Raw genomic sequence first — 20,108 nt, 5'->3', positions numbered from 1 at the left:
GTGGATATAGAGGGGAAAAATTGGATCGGTGTCTGGCAGAGTTCCCGGGTAGCTCAGTTGGTAGAGCGTTGGTACGTTTAACCAAAGGTCCCGGGTTCAATACCCGGGCCCGGAACAATTTTTCCCTCAAAATTATTCAATTATTCAATAACTTGCGTTACTAAATTTCTGGCTATGTAATAGGGCTAATTACTCAGTTATTTAATATACATGTACATATATAAACAAATCGCAAAGGGAAGGGTTTTTAGGAACAAAAAAGAGAAATAGGAAAAGTTAATTGTATGTAAACCATTTTATTGTTAAAAGCAATTATTTATTATGTAAATACTTCACTTCATTGGTTAGGAGAAGCTAATAGGGTCTACCTGCTAGACGTGTGTGATCTCTAAGTACTTTTAAGTATTTGTTGAAAAAATAATAATGGCAATATTGATTGAAATAGAGTATATTGATTGTGTGATTGTGAAAATGTAGTCCTTACTCTCCAATCGTGATTATGTAATAAGTTTTCTTAGAGTGATTTGTGAGATGCACGTAACACGAAAAAAAACAAATTGATTAAATTAAGATATTGAGAGCCGTCGTAATGTTTGGGGTCAATAATTTAAGGGGATGTGTATGACTTTTAAAACTTCTACAATTTCGGCCAAAATTTGTGAAATTTAAACTATATAAACAGATCTACTATAATAATATCATCTGTACAAAATTTGGTGCAATTAGGTCTAATAGTTTTGAAATTATATTTTTAAGTATATTTTATACTGACGTTACTAAAAAAGCTCCTTGCGTCAAAGTTTTAAAAATGTTTAGTTCATATTTGCTCACAAGCTTGAAAATAGACATGGGAATAAAAAAAAATTAATTAGCTTTTTGAGCTCAGTCTAAACAGAGTATCAGAATAAATTAATGACACTTTTTAATGACGTCAATATAAAATATATTTAATTTTTTCAGAACTATTAGCCCTATTGGCACCAAAGAGATGAGGTGAGGTGAGTCTGCCTGGAGAGAAATAAAAAATAGGTTGCAGCCGCCAAATTACTCTTCAAGGAACGACCACTCATATAAATTGGGGGAAAGAAGACAGAGGACGGACACTGGAAAGTTTTCTTTTCTTAATCGTACTATCAGGGACTGGAATGCGTTACCTGCAGACTTACTAAAGGCTTTACCAACAACCAAAAACGTATTTAAAAATAGGCTTAAAAACTTTACAAATAGACGGTAATTATACATAGTATGTAAAGGATGTAAATGATATTTTGTTATTGAAGTGTTGTATCAGTGAAGAATTATGTTGTGTCAGCGAAGTGTGTTGTGTTAGTGAAACGTGTTCCTGTCAGGGAAGCTTTATAGTTTATAGTGGCAGTGCAAAGTATTTGAACAGTGAAATGTTTTTGAAGTGTTAGTGAAATCAGGATAGAATCAGTGAAATGTGTCGTAGTTCCAGTGCAGTGAGTGAGTTGACAGCGAAATGAGTGTAATGTGGAAAGGTACTTGTGCAGATATGAACATATCATACTCGTGGGTTTTAGTTCGAACTTAGATTTAAGATACAAATTAGATATATTTTAAATGTTATTTTAAGTGATTGTGCTTCATTTAATTTAGGACATTCCCTATTATTATTATTATTATTATTATTATTATTATTATTATTATTATTATTATTATTATTATTATTATAAATTATTGTTAGTATTAATTATTTGTATTAATTATTGGTATTATTATTAAGTGTATTTTTAATTAACAAGTTTATTATTATCATTATTGAGTGTAATTAGTTACCACTGCCACCGGGTATATACCCATTGCAGTGTGAATAAATACATACATACATACATACATACATACAAATTTTGTACAGATGAATGTATTGTAGCCAGGTATATGTAGTTTAAATTTCACAAGTTTTGGATGAAAATTGTGGAAGTTTTAAAAGTCATATATGTGTCCCCTTAAATAAGGAATAGTCGTATGCCTTCATTCAAAAATAATCTGTTTCCTAAACAGTCGAATAATAAAATGTTCAATATAATCGAGTGAGACAGAGCACTGGAATAAGCTATATACAAAATAACGAATAAATGATTATTTCTCATTAAACTATCCCATCGCTAGAACACATATTTGTGCTGTAGGTGAGCTTTAAACCGTTAACAGTTTTGTATAAATAGCGTGAAAACATGACAGTGCAAGAGTGTACTAAACAGGATTTCTCTGTGTTATGGAACCTCCACCTTGTTGCGATCTATGACATTGTCTTGTTTTACTTCTACCTTGCTGCTGAAGAGGCACAAAACTGTATAATCACATTACAGTCTGCTCCGCTGTGTTGGTCACTGTGACTGCCCACTGGGACGTGAAGTTTGTTTTGTTTACGTTTGAGGTCGCTGCACACAATAAATAGGAAATTGGTTTCATATACCAGGAGTTAATTAGTGTTATTGTTAGGTATCGAAAATAAATTGCGTCCACGTTTCAACGATAATACGAAGGGAATGTTTGTTTGTACTGACATAAATACTGAATATTACTTTGGGCTCATTACTTAATGAGGTTTTTATGTAGAATGTCTTTCCCTCCACAACCAAAATACAAAATTAGCCGTGACGCTCGGCCTCTCTCGGTAATATCTCGTCATTGAGAGCAGCTACAGACCTGTGCTACCATTCTTTGATTTATAATTGCGAGTTATACAATATTAAAGTGATAATTATGGAAAAAAAGTTCATGCATTTGCAGATTTGTTCTCTATCGTTATGTGAATATGCTGAAAGATTATCTACAGTAGTGACAAAAAAAACCGGACCGACCCTTGTAGCTGATTTCAGAGTCTTGTTCACACAGAGCACGATAGACTGGTAACTAAGACTTTCATGGTTTGAATCCTGCCTGGGAAGGAAACTTTTTTTGTTCCTTATTCAAATTTTTTCTCAATGCTTTTCGATTGCAGAGATATTTTACTACTTAATTAACTTATTTTTCCCAGAACATGATTTTTACCAGCAATCGAAAAGTATTGGGAATAAATTTGAATAAGGAACAAAAAAAGTTTCCTTCCCAGGCAGGATTCGACCACGAAAGTCTTAGTTACCACTCTATCGTGCTCTGGAGTGAACAAGGCTCTGAAATCAGCTACCAGGTTCGGTCCGGTTTTTTTTTGCCACTACTGTACATGAATCACAAATTTCTGAATACAATGACATTACTTTTAATGTGCATAAAAGTGCATATTTTGCCTTTTATTTATTTATTTATTATTTTGCTGATAATTATAACATAACATATATTATATATAGAATAAAAACTTTAGCTCGCCCCTGAAAGAGGAGAACTCGTGCTCAGGGGCGGATTCCTGAATTTAAATTAATAAGTATGCAATGCAATTTGTCTTATATCTACTATGCAATTATAGTATATAAATTTAAATTTACAATTTTTCAATTTTTATAAAATCCATACATAACTTTTTAAATTTAATACTAGAACTATTAGAATTGACAAGATTAGGATATTTAAATATAAATTTGTTATATATTCTTGGGCCTAAGTTACTACTATGATTAAATACTGTAGCAGTGTTGCATTTTGGTTCCAACAATCTTAAAGAATTCATACCTTTTGTTTCATAACTATGAGAATACAATTCCAAATTATTTAGATTTTTATGTATGAACTAGCCGTACCCGTGCGCTCCGCTGCACCCGTTAGAAATAAATATAAAGTAATTATATAATTAAAATAGGACATTTGATCCAGGGAATATTCGTGTTTGATAGAAGGATAAATCGTTTAATATGTTACTTAATTTAAATTGCATCCAAATAATTAAAATGCGATCATTTTGGTCCAGAGACACTCATTTGGTGCAATGACAATTCCTTTAACCTGTTTCTTAATTTTTATTACATGCAACCATAGTTTAATGAAGATTGACATCATTTAGATTTAATGTGTATATTATATTTTACTTGTTAATAGGTTTCCATTGAATTATGGTAATAACTTAATTTTAACCCTTGTTGTTTTCTACGTATTCAGTAAATGGCGCTTGGCCCATGGTTCTGAACCCTTCAAATAACTTATATTATATAATATTACATATTATATTATATTATATTATATTATATTATATTATATTATATTATATTATATTATATTATATTATATTATATTATATTATATTATATTATATCAGAAGTTACTGTAATAATATTATAGCATTATGTCCATCTAGAGAAACTACACTTTCCAATGGTGAATTAATAATTAATTATACAAATCGGTTAATTTAGCTTCCGATATTACTTCATACAAACACAGAAACATTCTCTGTAGGCTATGTTTCATAGCTTTCGATTGTTGTGTCCAAGGCCCCTTATAGACGAAGTCATTTGTTTTTTAATTCATTACACGGCCTTAGATGGCAGTTATTTTAATTTTGAAACTCATTTATCTCATTAAATATCAGTCCTATCAAAATTTTTCAAGAATAAAACTTATCGCACATTATTTTTAAAGAAACTTTTGTTGCGTAACATTTTTCACAAAAATCAATAATAAGCGAGATATTTCGATTTATTTAATTCAGGCCCCCCTTAAAACACCCCTTTTAAATAACGTATTTTGAATGCCATGTAGCCTAAAATCTAAGTTACAACGAACTTAATTTATGTTCCAATTTTCATCGAAATCCGTTCAGCCATTATCGTGTGAAAAGGTAACAAACATACAGACAGACAGACATACAAACAAAAATGTCAAAAAAGCGATTTTCGGTTTCAGGGTGGTTAATTATATATGTTAGGACCAATTACTTTTGGAAAATCGAAAATTACCAGAAAAATTTCGGCTACAGATTTATTATTAGTATAGATTTTATTAATACAATATAATAAATTTGTCTTACGTTAAGTGCATTAAAGTCTAAAAACAAATTTTGAGATGGAAAATCAATAGGTTTATGAAGACATATTTTAATTATTTTCTTCTGTAATAAATAAAGTGGATTAAAATTGGATTTAAATGAGCTACCCCATCCTTTATTTATAAAAGCATCATATTTTACCATTTACGCAGGGAAACTGCATATTATGTATGTTTATTTGTCTTTCCCTAATTTTTAAAAGTGTGTAACCTCGTAAACACGACTAATTTATGTTTATGAATTTTGAACGTAACGATGACGCCCTCATAGGGAGCCTCTCAAGTTAGCAATTGGTATTCCTTTACTGCAGTCTTTAGCAGATTTCGATAGAAGAATATCCAGTTTAACATCAGTTCCAGGAAACGTAGGAGATAAAGTGAACGAGAAAACAGCAAATATTCTTTCCAAAAGCCCTGGCTGTTATCAACTTAAAGAAATTCAAGATATTCTCGAAGGAAAAACACCCCAAAAACCAACAACATTTTCTATAGAACAGCTCACAGCTTTTGTGCAAGCCCCTCTTACTTCTTGTGACGTAGAACGAAGTTTTTCGCGCTACAAAGCTATGCTGAGAGACAACAGGCGAAGAATGACAACAGAAAACATACGTCACTGCTTAGTTGTGAACTGTAACAGCATAAATGGAGCATTCAGCAATGATGAAAGCACTTCAAAATCCATAGACTAAACGTAAGTTACCTATACCTTATATTCTGTTAAAATAATCTCAGACTGATAATGCATATTTCATAGCATATTTATATATTTTTACGGCATAAATGCATACATATTCTTCTCGTTTTTAGGGCAAGAACTTCCTTTCCCTGGTGATAATAGACACGTACGATACATTTTGAACCATCTTGAAAAATTTGTTGTGAGATGGGACTATTTTCGGAATGTCGCTTTATATGAAGAGAAAATAAATTTGCATATCCTTCATTAATTACTTCTCTGATCATACCTGTAGACCTAATACTCTCCCTTTTTAAACCGGAACAAAACTGTACTTTCGGGAATGAAACTGGGTGTCTCTTTTTTGGAGCAAGAGACACCGTTTCTAAATTCTGTCAACAGTGGAGAGAAAAGTATGAACTTCATAAAAAGCTCCAAGATTACATAATTATGGAGTTTGCTAAAATTATCTTAGTACTCAAATGGTATAAATATGCATTTATTAAATTTATTATGTTTTTATTAAGTGCACAAAATAAGTCTTACATCGAACATTTGTCATCGATTAGCTATTGTCTGTTGTTTATCTCTTCAATTTGAGACCGTCATATAAATTATTTGTCACATTTTGATGTATAGTACTATATTCATACCATTTGAGTAGTAACATAATTTTGAATCCCCCTGTATAACTATAATTAAATACTCTGTCTGTCTTTCGGAATCATTTATATTGTAATAGGAGTATTTCAATTTTTTTCAATGTTACATATAAAATTTATTGTGAAGTTTTCTGTATATCAATTGGCAAAGCCTATATGGAGTCAGACTTGAAATAAAATAAAAGAATGTTACAAGTTCAAATTACGGCACTGTTATCTTCATCGACAAAACAAAATATTTCGTATTTTCTTGTTAAAATACTGAAAATTTTGAGCTGTTATAGTTTCGTCTAGGTTTTTGGGAATACTTGAAACGAGTTTTCGGCATTGTCTGTCTGTACATGGATTTGTGAGAATTTACATAATCGTCATGCGAAATATTTTCTAAAGACTTCAAAAGTTCACTGAGATTCAGCTTCGATCATTGGAGGATGATTGTGTAAATTGCAACTAGAACCCATTAATAGTAAACCGATTCACCATCAACTTCGTTTTGTTACGAAACTGCGGTTAGTTGCCGCGTGTTTATTTCGCCATTATTCCACTCCGGAGCAATTCGTCATTGTATTCAGGAGGCAGTGATTAGTTGATTTTTCGAAGCTGTATTATAAACTATTGTGTAAATAGTTGCGATTTGTATTTATTCGAGTACATATAAACGTAGGCCTCTTCTATTTAGAATTCTTTCAAATAAGTATTTATGGAAAGAAAATAAATTAAAAGAGAGAGAGCACCAAATTTCAGCGCATACGGAAATTTATTTTTACTCTATCTCAATACTATAAAGTGATAGTAGGAAGTAAACAAACTGATAGCGTGAGAATGAAACAAAAACAAGACTAAAAGAAAAAAGTCGCTTTAATTTTTCGGTGCGCCGGGTGAGTTAATTAAAATACATACAATTGTCTCCTGAGCTTTATACGTGATATAGCAACATTTTCTGTATCCCGTTATTTGTATTCAAATGAAAATTTACTGTAATCAGATATTAATAAAATCTTTTTCATTTAATACCCAAGTACTATGGCCGGCCGGGTAGCTCAGTTGGTAGAGCAGCTGGCTACGAACTGGAAGGCCCGGGGTTCAATCTCAAGTGGTGCAGGGATTTTCTCGTTGCCAAACTTCCAGAGTTTCACTCAGCCTCCTATAAAATTGAGTACCGGGTCTATCTCGAGGGTAAAAGGCGATCAGAGCGTGGTGCCGAACACATCAACTAGTGCCGAGGTCATGGAAAGCATGGGGCTCTAACTCCATGCCCCCCAAGTGCCTTCATGGTGTGTGACGGGGATACCTTTACCTTTTACCCAAGTACTATACATAAAACTCGTGAGTTAACATCATTCATTGTTATTATTATTATTATTATTATTATTATTATTATTATTATTATTATTATTATTATTATTACTTACTTACTTACTTACTTACTTACTAACTAACTGGCGTTTAAGGAACCTGGAGATTCATTGCCGCCCTCACATAAGCCTGCCATTGGTCCCCATCCTGAGCAAGATTAATCCAGTCTCTATCATCATATCCTACCTCCCTCAAATCCATTTTTATATTATCTTCCCATCTACGTCTCGGCCTCCCTAAAGGTCTTTCTCCCTCCGGCCTCCCAACTAACACTCTATATGCATTTCTGGATTCGCCCATACGTGCTACATGCCTTGTCCATCTCAAACGTCTGATTTAATGTTCCTAATTATGTCAGGTGAAGAATACAATGCGTGCAGTTCTGTATTGTGTAACTTTCTCGATTCTCCTGTAACTTCATCCCTCTTAGCCCCAAATATTTTCCTAAGAACCTTATTCTCATACACTCTTAACCTATGTTCCTCTCTCAAAGTGAGAGTCCAAGTTTCACAACCATAAAGAACAACCGGTAATATAACTGTTTTATAAATTCTAACTTTCAGATTTTTTGACAGCAGACTGGATGATAAAAGCTTCTCAACCGAATAATAACAGGCATTTCCCATATTTATTCTATGTTTAATTTCCTCCCGAGTGTCATTTATATTTGTTACTGTTGCTCCCAGGTATTTGAATTTTTCCACACACACACACACACACACACACACACACACACACACACACACACACACACACACACACACACACACACACACACACACACAAGATTCAATTATGTAACTTAATAATTTAGATATCGTAAAAACAAATTGTATCTGATGATGCCATATAATAGGTGAAAACTTTCATGTATTATTGTAATAATTAACATGTATTAACAAATGTTAATATTTTATTATTATTTATAGTACTTAATAACTGACTTATCGGAAAAATCAAACGTGAATTGTAAAGAAAAAAGTAAAGATAGTGTCAAAAAAAACTTTCAACAGAGTGACAAACCCAAGCTACCCTTACAGATTAAGCGCAGTTTAAATAATCCACCCACGGCTACTCTAGAGTCAACTGTACCGGTATTCTTATATGTATATTTATTTTTCTTAATTAATTAAAAAATTTAGTGACCCTACAGTGGGAATTCCACACAAAATCGACACAGCCAGTTCTGTGTTGTTTAGTCAGAACGTAGAAGCCTACTTAGAAGATATAGAAAAGAATGACCATATGTATATAGTTAAACAGTGCCCTAATCTATGTTATTTTCATTCACATTTGTATGTAAACTAGAATTCTGATTTTGAAGAAAAAGTGAAAATAAAAATGCTTGTCTCTCAAAACAGTTTTTTTGGAGCCATCACGTCCTGACCAAACACCACAGAAATTATTGGCCCATAACCGCGAATTTCGAAGTGCACGACTTCAGCACGATCTTTTTTTTTATCGTTTCGCGCTTATGTCCGACTCTGTATTTTGGTTAATGAAATTGAATAATTATTCTAATATTTAATAGAGTAAATTAGGGTCTGTTGGACACTCGGGTATGTTGGACACTTTGTACAGTAACGTGTTACCTCGCCACTTGTGGGCACCACATTCTACTAGAAGTCAATGACGGAAGTAGCAACGAGTGGGGCTACTTCCGTCATTGACTTCAAGTAGAATGTGGTGCCCACAAGTGGCGTGGTAACACGTTACTGTACAAAGTGTCCAACATACCCGACTGTCCAACAGATCCTAATTTACCCTAAGTAACATTACCTTCTTTTTCTGTTGGGCACGTATGAGACAGCTGGACCCTGTATTTTGGTTAATTAAATTGAATAATTATTGTAATATTTCATAGAGTAAATTAGGGTCTGTTGGACAGTCGGGTATGTTGGACACTTTGTGCATTAACGTGTTACCTCGCCACTTGTGGGCACCACATTCTGCTAGAAGTCAATGACAGAGGTAGCAACGAGTGGGGCCACTTCCGTCATTGACTTCTAGCAGAATCTGGTGCCCACAAGTGGCGAGGTAACACGTTACTGTACAAAGTGTCCAACATACCCGACTGTCCAACAGACCCTAATTTACCCTAAGTAACATTACCTTCTTTTTCTGTTGGGCACGTATGAGACAGCTGCTGGTCAAGACCACGCATCTCACCAAAGCGTTTTGCGTCCTCCTACGATATGTCTGCCAAACAATTATGAAAATCTTTCATGTCACATCTTGTTACGCCATTGTGCTCTTTGCATTGCTATCGAGAGTGGTCAATTTTTCTCATTTAGCACCTTACCCATAATTTCATTCTTGTCTGCGTATGTTTTTTTCTGTCTTGTCGCCCACATGTCGTAGGAAGCACATTTATGTAATTTGTATTCTTGATTTATTCTTCCTTATTAATGCCCATGTTACACTCCCATACAGAAAGGTGGGCAGTGGCATGATAGAACGTTAGCAACGATCCTGACCAGTGTTGTCTTATTTCTGCTGCTTACCATATTAAATTTTTCAATTTTATGTTATACGTCCACTTCTTCGCCAGGACATAAAAGAAGTATTAGAGCCTAAAAAATAACACTTTGAATTTGCTCCACTGTCCTTTACTAATTAATATTTTCCTGTAACTTTCCTCGTAACTTGCTGATATGCATTTCATTTATGGAAGAGCAAAAGGCAAAGGGTGGAAATTTGCAAGATATCATTCACGATGTCAACTAGATTATACCATGTAACCTTCTTCTGGATAAGCTTGAAAGATATGGTGTTCGTGGGATAGTTTTAAAATGGTTTGCCTCTTATCTTCAAAATAGATATCAATATGTGGAAATACTGCACAAGGATCATAAAATAAATAATTTTACACATAAATATAGATCCAAAAATGTACATATTGATGTGGGTGTTCCTCAGGGCTCTGTTCTGGGCCCTTTATTTTTTCGTTTATATGTAAACGATTTACCCATGTATGTAAGAAATCATTTTATGTGTATGTATCTGATGTTACTTCTGTTATTGTAAAAGATGGAAATGAACTGGATTTAGAAAAAACCTATTGTGACCTGTTAAAAGATCTCAAAACATGGTTTGATAGCAATCTGCTTCACTTAAATGTTAATAAAACCGGATATATTCACTTTCACAATTCTCAAAAGAAAAATTTAAAGGACATTAATATTTCTATTCAAGATCAATACTTATGTAAATGGGAAACTACTAAATTCTTGGGCGTTACATTTGATGATTGTTTGTCTTGGAGACCACATTGCACAAGTTTAATTTCTAAACTCAATAGCATTTGTTATCAAATCAGAATTTTGAGGACGATAATAAATCACGATGTATTAATGTCTTATTATTTCGCACACGTCGAGTCAAGGCTTTCATATGGTATTTGTTTTTGAGGATCTGGAACCATGCTGAATGATATATTTATTGCTCAAAAGCGTATTGTCAGATTCATAGCGGGCGTTGACAGTAGGACCTCTTGTAGGGAATATTTTTTTACAATATAATATTCTTACTGTTTATGGTTTATATATTTTTAATGTTTTACAAGTAATTTATAAAAATCTATCTGATTTTCACCAAAATTGTGACTTCCATTCCTAAGATACTCGTAAAAAAATAATTTTAACTATTCGAGCACACCATCTTACAAACACTAGTAGAACCTGTATGGTCTTTGGCATCAAAATCTACAATAGCTCGCCTGATGACATCAAATATACAAAAAAGTCTCCCAAAAATTTAGAAATTATATAAAAACGAAATTAATAAAATTGTGTCCCTACAATCTTGAGGATGCACGCATGGGGCCTCGAAATGAATAATGTTTTTTATATTTGACTTATTTTAAATTAAATTGTAATTGTATATATTTGATCATATCTATGCATATATTATGCCTTCGACAATAAAGTTCTATCTATCTATCTATCTATCTATCTATCTATCTATCTATCTATCTATCTATCTATCTATCTATCTATCTATCTATCTATCTATCTATCTATCTATCTATCTATCTATCTATCTATCTATCTATCTATCTATCTATCTATCTATCTATCTATCTATCTATCTATCTATCTATCTATCTATCTATCTATCTATCTATCTATCTATCTATCTATCTATCTATCTATCTATCTATCTATCTATCTATCTATCTATCTATCTATCTATCTATCTATCTATCTATCTATCTATCTATCTATCTATCTATCTATCTATCTATCTATCTATCTATCTATCTATCTATCTATCTATCTATCTATCTATCTATCTATCTATCTATCTATCTATCTATCTATCTATCTATCTATCTATCTATCTATCTATCTATCTATCTATCTATCTATCTATCTATCTATCTATCTATCTATCTATCTATCTATCTATCTATCTATCTATCTATCTATCTATCTATCTATCTATCTATCTATCTATCTATCTATCTATCTATCTATCTATCTATCTATCTATCTATCTATCTATCTATCTATCTATCTATCTATCTATCTATCTATCTATCTATCTATCTATCTATCTATCTATCTATCTATCTATCTATCTATCTATCTATCTATCTATCTATCTATCTATCTATCTATCTATCTATCTATCTATCTATCTATCTATCTATCTATCTATCTATCTATCTATCTATCTATCTATCTATCTATCTATCTATCTATCTATCTATCTATCTATCTATATCTATCTATCTATCTATCCTAGTCCACACCTGTGGAGTAACGGTCAGCGCGTCTGGCCGCGAAACCAGGTGGCCCAGGTTCGAATCCCGGTCGGGGCAAGTTACATGGTTGAGGTTTTTTCCGGGGTTTTCCCTCAACCCAATACGAGCAAATGCTGGGTAACTTTCGGTGCTTGACCCCGGACTCATTTCACCGGCATTATCACCTTCATTTCATTCAGACGCTAAATAACCTAGATGTTGATAAAGCGTCGTAAAATAACCCAATAAAATAAAAAATCGATCTATCGATCTATCTATCTATCTATCTATCTATCTATCTATCTATCTATCTATCTATCTATCTATCTATCTATCTATCTATCTATCTATCTATCTACCTATCTACCTGTCTACCTACCTACCTACCTACCTACCTACCTACCTACCTACCTACCTACCTACCTATCTATCTATCTATCTATCTATCTATCTATCTATCTATCTATCTATCTATCTATCTATCTATCTATCTATCTATCTATCTATCTATCTATCTATCTATCTATGATAAGTCACCAACGTTTGCAGGAACAGGTCATCTGCAACCAGACTTCAAAAGGATGACCTTGAGTTCGATTCTAGCAGGTTGCACTGACTAACATATGAGGCGTTCAGAGCTAAAGTGGATCAAGTCACAAATTTTGATAAATTGAGTTTAATTCATTTTCTGATTATCTGAAGTTGTATCTTTTCCGAGCAGTAATGGTTCAAGTCTTAATTCCAAGCATTCGCCTGTAGGTGACACCAGTCACTTTAGCTCAGATTTTGTTCACAATGTTCTGAGCCATAGTGGATCAAGTCACCAAAGCGTTGCATCAATTTACATCACAATTGTTTATATTTTATAAATCTAGAATTTGAGAATGGAGCAATAAAATTATTGCTAGTGAAATTAGATAATCCACCAGAACAAGTTAACTTTAAGTCCTATTATCTCAAAACTACGTCCCATGGACTTGAGCCACTTTAGCTCTGAACGACTCATATCTAGGCTTGTAACTACCAAACGGAAAGTTTCCGGGCATAGGTTCCTATATGAAAATTATTCATAATTGTCTCCTCTATCATCCCTAAAAGTTTGTAACATAATCACTGAAGCACTCTGTATAACATTACGTAGTAATATGCTGTAAACCCTACTGAAAAATTTTTCGATAAGGGACATTCTTATGTAAATCATTTTAGCTGGCAATGAGAAGTGAGGTCTCTCCTTTCTCTCTCTCTCTTTCTCTTGTATTTTGGTAATGGTTACGCCATAGTGTTCCGTTAATTTTCCACAGGTATTAGTTCACATATTTATTCTGGTAGAGTTAAGGAGTTAAGGCCATGAGACCTTCTCTTCCACACTACCAGACGTAAAATACATAATGAAACAATGATAAAAATAGTAAAGTCATACTTAAATATAAAATAATTTTCATGCACATTAACAAGCTTATAATGGACTATAATGAAATATTAACTAAACATGATACATAATTAAGTTATTTATAATTCATATCCTAATGCTACTTTATGATAGGCCTAAATGACAATTTATATACACACAGAATATGTTGAAGCCGTGCAATATTTATCTGTAGGGGTTTTAGATTGTAATTGTTATATAAATACATTAATTACCTTGACAATATTATTTTGGAAATAAACACTCTATACCAGTAATTTATCACTTTATCTAATATGACAGCAAATGTGTTACAGTCGCTTTCTATTAAATATTTATTTTATGTTAAATGAAAGGCTTTAGCTTTTGTTAAAAGTGTTTATATTCTATGTGCATAATTCCCGGATGAATTGAATCGTACATACTCAGTAAGAGCAAAATTCATCCACTAGTTAGGAAAAGTTGCTCCAATTCAGTTCAATTCAATTTATTAAGCTATTAAACACACAGTGATAGGTTTCGACACAAATGCAGAAGGGAAAAAACATACATTTGAAAATACACATAAATTGAAAACAGTAAAGTTTAATTACAATGAAAACACAAAACATTTTAAAACTCTAAAAATTAATTAAAACACTTCACTCTTAATGTATTATTTGTAACTCAATGTAAATAACTTTATTTATTAAAAACAATTTCGTATGAATTTATGTTAAGAAACTCATCTACAGAGTAGAAAGGATTAATTGAAAGCCAATTATAAAATCTAGTTTTGAAACTATTGGTTGCTGGGCACAAAGTAACAGATAGAAAACTAATCAACGCTACTCTCTCAGTAGGGTAAATTAGGGTCTGTTGGACAGTCGGGCATGTTGGACACTTTGTACTTTAACGTGTTACCTTGCCACTTGTGGGCAACACATACTGCTAGAAGTCAATGACGGAAGTAGTCCCACTCGTGGCTACTTCCTTCATTGACTTCTAGCAGAATGTGGTGCCCACAAAGTGTCCAACATGCCCGACTGTCCAACAGATCCTAATTTACCCTATCCAGGTTTATAAAAATGTATATTTCTGTGAATATCTCAAAAACAATTCTCAATTGTCTTGTAATACTTTCACTGCACTCTTTCTATAATAATTATTATGAGAGACTAGAAACATAACAATATATTGATGAACAAATTCGTCATAAGCACTTCAATGTTAAAACCATGGAGAAGTACAGTAGCTATATTTTATTTATCTTCCTTAAGGGAAGTTTGAAGACTGAAACGATAAAAGATTACATTTTCCACTTTTATTTCAATTAAATTTGCCTCTTTTTCTGATTCAGAATATTTCGATGATTAAGAGCAAGATGATTTAAGTCCAAGAAATTGAAACAAACGAGTTATTGGTACCGGTTGATTTGCCTTGGTGTAATCTTAATTATGGACAAAGATAATGTGTCCTTTCTTGAAAGAAGTTTCATAAAAATGATTATGACAACAAGGTAAAATCCCACGACTAAATAATCTTAAAAACTCATTTTACCATTCCCCAAAAATTATGTTTTGTGAACATACAACCCTTGTAATCTTACCCATCCAAATTTAGTTTATTAAAGTTATCATTTACGCCATTTAATTGACACGTTTTAAAGCATGTTAAGACTACATAGCTCCAATAGCAAAATTGATCTTTATCACTGTTTTTTTTTTTCAAAATAACGTTTTGCAATCTTCAGTATTTCTTTTCTGAGAAACAAGTCCAATCTTATTTAAATTTTGCACAGATACTGTACCTATTATACTGTATTACACCAAGTAAATTACAATCATATTCGTACATTTAAGATTCTTTCATATCGCATGTTAAATATTCAGAAAAGTTCCCCCCCCCCATCATAATCTGAAGACTAGTTCTTGCCTTGAAACAATACTAACAATATTATCTCATTACACCTCCTCATACTCATCATCCTCTTTCACAATAGTCCTGCCAAAACTCTGAAATTCGCTACCTACAAGCAACAGGGACTGTCGAAATAAAATTGAATTCAAACGCGAACTTACTAGGCACTTTGTCAGTAATTGAGACTCGATCAGACATGACTTTTCGTAAATAGTCATCTTATTCTAGCATAAAATATGTCAATCTCCGGTAAGTTCATGTTTATATAATTATTCTACGTTTTTACTTCAGTAAAAAATCTTTCTTTGTTTTTAACTTCTATAATAAATTTAACTTCTATAATAAATTGTCTAGCTTTTATTAATCAGGTGATAATTTAGTATTTTTATTTTTATTGTAATTTTAACATTCTTAATATTGTAGTTTCAATCTTCTGGTAGAGGGGAGGAGAAAGCCTGATGACCTAATCTCTACCAGGTTAAATAAATAAATATAATAAATATGAAATCTTGAAGATTAGAAATAATTCTGAGATTCCCAGTTCCTCAGACTGTAAATATGGTTCCTAAAATGTGTTAAAAAGCATTCACACTTCTGTCTATGATAATTTTTTAGAAAAGGTACAGCAAAAACGAATATTTTGAGTTAGATACTGAAAAAAGTAATTAAAAACTCATCAATACAGCTAAACAATTCATCCTCTCAGAATAAACTTTATTATGGCATATGCAAGACACACATATATACAGGTTTCTTTAAATTTTTTGTCATTATTGATTGAGAAGTTTCCAAGAAAAAAAAAAATAAATATTAAGAGGAGAGGATGGTATTTTTTGGTGAAAAATGAGTAAATTTTCAAAACAAAATCTTTAAAATACTCTGTGATATGTGTGGAATGCATAGCATAACATTTTGTGGGTATTTGTGCCCTTATCGGATGTTGAGTCGCCATTTTTAAACTTCCTGCGTTATGGATTTTTAAATCACCCGCCCACTTTTATTGTTGTATCCGGTAAATTAAATTTTCAAAATTTTTTTTTCTTTGAAATACCCTTTGATATGTGTGGAATGCATTGCATAACATTTTGTGGGTATTTGTGCCCTTATCGGATGTTGAGTCGTCATTTTTAAACTTCCTGCGCTATGAATGTTTAAATCACAAGCCCGCTTTTATCGGTTTCCAGTAACTTCATTTTTTTTGCTACATTGCCAGATAAAAATGGATATAATTACTGAACTATTAAAGATACATGCATGAAATGTAGAACACACATTCTTTAGACTATTAAGAAACGTTTCTCTGTAACAGAATTTTGTTAATTGATTTCATTTTATAACTACGTCCGTTTGTTTGCAAGAAAAGAAATCAGAAAATTGTTATTAAATTTTAATTGTTTATTTTACAAACGTAGGGACTAATATCAAAATCTGTTACACACAGTTTGTATAACATGCTTTTGCAAATACATTGCAAAAATTGTTTGAATCTATCTTTAAAAACGGTTTAGATATATCGATTTTAGTACAATCCTGCATTGGTTTTTTTTTTTTTTCAAATTTGGGCCCCCAAATATTTTTTTTAATATTTTTATTTGGTTGAGTTGCCACATCTATGATCTCTCTACATACAGCAAATTAATATTTTACACCAAATAGGAAAAAAAGTTAAAACAAAATACCATCCTCTCCCCTTAACCTGCTAGTTTTTGTCACTCCAGTCTTTAACCTCACTTTACATAAATTTTAAGCCTAGGTAGTTAAATAGGCTTAATTACAATAAATAATTTGAAAAAGAAACTTACAGATTTGTAGAAATAACGCGGACAGTTGTTAGATCTCGTAACTTCTAGGAAAGATACTCCTTTTTCTCAGGGACGATTTAAAAAATATTTTGCAATAATCGTGTCAACTTTTTTTCTAATCACTCACGAAAGTTCAAGCCAGATAATGGCACATTATAAATCGTGTTGTTAGAACTGTCCTTAATTACGCGTGTAGCACTTGTTTTGTTACGGAACTGGTATTGTCGCCGCGGACCACGTTGTCTTGACGACGTTCTGGCCGAGAGCGGAGACAGCGCCGTGGGCTGTCTGGGAACCGTTGAGTAGCGACTGACGGGTCGTCATACGCGGAAGGAGCGCGGCGAATTTAACTGTCCACCGTCTGGAGGTGCGGGGAGGAGCCCTTCACCTTCTGCGTCGTCGCGTCGCTTCCTGTGAACTTCAGAACGCATGCGCATTCTTCCCTTGCTGATTAATAATTAGACTTTTTAAACTGATAAATCAATTTGTTTCATTTGAAATATCTTTTGGATGAATTCGTTGCCTCTACATGAGCCTAGGTAATCATAAATGAACTAAAAATATTGGTATCTTAACCAAAAATGCTATAATTATACACAAATAAAATAAATTATTAACATAAAGATCATTTATCAATAAAGGAATATATAATAAACCTAAAAAATTATAAATATAAAATAAACACTCAAGTTAAAAATAATTTATATCTAAAATAATAGGGTATCTAATCCTAGTTTAAAACAAAAGATTTCATAGCCTCAAATAAAATAAAGTTATAATAAATATTGAGATTTCACCCAAAAATAATAAAATAGCAGTTTATGTTTTGGTGGAGATGGATTACATTTATATTTATTATTGGATTATTATTTGAAATTTTATTATGAAATTGGATTTAATTGTAATTTTTTGTAGATTGTAATGGTGATTTTGGCTCTAAAATATGTACACATCGCCCGTCGATCTCATTATTTATTAATTGAGATAAGTCGTAACATAGTAGCAATTTGTAATTTTGAGAAAGAAAGATTGGAATATTTTCAGTGAAGTTAGTTCTGACTTTTTTTCATGCCTTGCTGCCCTTTTATTTTTCCCTTCGATTTTTTTTCTATTATTTATTCAACACTTAAGATGGGATAAACATGTAACATATTTAATAATAATAATAATAATAATAATAATAATAATAATAATAATAATAATAATAATAATAATAATAATAATAATTATTATTATTATTATTATTATTATTATTATTATTATTATTATTATTATTATTTATTTATTTAAACTGGCAGATCTAAGGCCAGTAGGCCTTCTCTCCCGTCCAGCCAGACTAATTCTAATAGAATACAATTGGTTACATAGTTATTACATTAATATCTAGACCATAAAACAACATGAAAGTAATTAATGAAAGTTGGATAAGTAATGTTAGTGTGACAATAATAAACATTGGTAAGAAATAGTGATAATAATAATACTAATAATAATAATAATAATAATAATAATAATAATAATAATAATTTATTTATTAAATCTGGCACAGCTAAGGCCAGTAGGCCTTCTCTTCCGCCCAGCCAGACTCTAATTCTAATAGAATACAATTGGTTACATAGTTATTACATTAATATCTAAACCATAAAACAACATGAAAGTAAGTAATGAAAGTTGGATAAGTAATGTTAGTGTGACAATAATAAACATTGGTAAGAAATAGTGATAATGATAATTATAATAATAATAATAATAATAATGAGATAATTTAAATATTTATTCTGTGATATATATAACCATTAAACATCGAGAAACCTGAAAGAGCTATTATTGTTAACAAGAATTTTTAGAAAAATATTTCGTTAGTCTATTCTTAAATTGGTTTGATGTCTGACAGTCCCTGACATTACTCGGTAGGGAATTCCAAAGCCGAGGAACATCCACAGTGAAAGAAGACGAATATGAGGTTGTTCGGTGGGAGGGAATGGATAATATTGAGGAGTGTTGTGATCGTGTCTAGGTTATGATGGGTGGATAAATTTTGAAAACGAGACGCAAGATAGACAGGAGTGGAGAAATGCAATATGTGAAAGAGAAGGGAAAGACAGTGGATTTTTCTACGATCTTCTAGACGGAGCCAGGACAACATTTCGAGGGATGGTGTTACGTGATCAGCCTGACGAATATTGCAGACGAAACGGACGCGCATATTATGAACACGTTGCAGTCTCTGCGCCGAAGTAATGCTTAGATCAGTAAACAGAATATCACAGTATTTATGTAATTGGTTACGGAAAACAATTCACAATTTTGTAAACCTTCGTGCATATACTGTTCTCCAACCAGGAGATTAACAGTGAAAGGAATGTGCTTACTATTGCGTCATCTACTGGAGCGAAGTAGATAGATAAATATTACCGTTATAACGTCAGTTTAAAAAACATGCGCTCTCCTGCATATGTTATTTCCTGTATGGAGAGATTAAAAGACCAGGAGATTAACCGTGATCTAATTTTGTAACTAGGGTAGTATAAATATGTGTGTATCAGTGTTATCGTTTGTGCTTAGAGAGTTAGCCAATGGAGATGCGTGTACCCACGTGTGTGACCTTATGACATCAACA

At 32.2% G+C, this 20,108-nt stretch overlaps 1 protein-coding gene across 1 annotated transcript in view; it reads right to left on the bottom strand.

The window, feature by feature from the left end:
* Positions 1-17,807, bottom strand: part of Pdfr (Pigment-dispersing factor receptor) — a 417,264-nt gene extending 399,457 nt beyond the window's left edge. Inside the window, exon 1 of the mRNA XM_069836024.1 lies at positions 17,489-17,807. The gene's annotated coding sequence lies outside the window, so the exon portion shown is untranslated. The remainder of the gene's footprint in view (positions 1-17,488) is intronic.
* Positions 17,808-20,108: the final 2,301 nt, after the last annotated feature.

Source organism: Periplaneta americana, chromosome 9, assembly GCF_040183065.1.
Source record: "Periplaneta americana isolate PAMFEO1 chromosome 9, P.americana_PAMFEO1_priV1, whole genome shotgun sequence".
NCBI lineage: Eukaryota > Metazoa > Arthropoda > Insecta > Blattodea > Blattidae > Periplaneta > Periplaneta americana.
This window is presented reverse-complemented; position numbering and strand designations above follow the sequence as displayed.